At 71.3% G+C, this 363-nt stretch overlaps 1 protein-coding gene across 1 annotated transcript in view; it reads left to right on the top strand.

Annotated features, from left to right (window-relative positions):
* Nucleotides 1-77: 77 nt before the first annotated feature.
* The window catches only part of CCS (copper chaperone for superoxide dismutase), a 2,722-nt gene continuing 2,436 nt past the window's right edge, over nucleotides 78-363 (top strand). Inside the window, exon 1 of the mRNA XM_025214910.1 lies at nucleotides 78-98. The gene's annotated coding sequence lies outside the window, so the exon portion shown is untranslated. The remainder of the gene's footprint in view (nucleotides 99-363) is intronic.

Here is a 363-nt window from a genome sequence, read left to right as displayed (position 1 = left end):
CCCTCGGCCTGTACTGCGGGGGCGGTACTGCTCCTGCCCTGCTTGGGGGTGGGGCTTGATCCTGCCCCGAACGGGGGGGTCGCACTGCTCCGTGCCCGGTTGGGCGGGGAGCAGCCCCGGACTGGGGGTGGGGGCACCGCTCCTGCCCCGGGGGGGGGTGATGCTGACCCGGTTTTGCGGCCTGCTTCTGTTCCTGCCCCAGGGTGTGGGGGGGGCACCAGTTTTGCCCCGTGTCGGGCAGTATCCTGCTGTGTATTGAGGGGCCTTGATCCTGACCCGCACTGGGGGGGCACTACTCCTGCCCCGGGCAAGGGCGGTGGCTGCCCCGGGGCAGGGGCAGGGGCAGAAGGGAGTGCATTAACC

The sequence above is a fragment of the Alligator sinensis genome, unplaced genomic scaffold (genome assembly GCF_000455745.1).
Source record: "Alligator sinensis unplaced genomic scaffold, ASM45574v1 scaffold1302_1, whole genome shotgun sequence".
Classification (NCBI taxonomy): Eukaryota; Metazoa; Chordata; order Crocodylia; family Alligatoridae; genus Alligator; species Alligator sinensis.
This window is presented reverse-complemented; position numbering and strand designations above follow the sequence as displayed.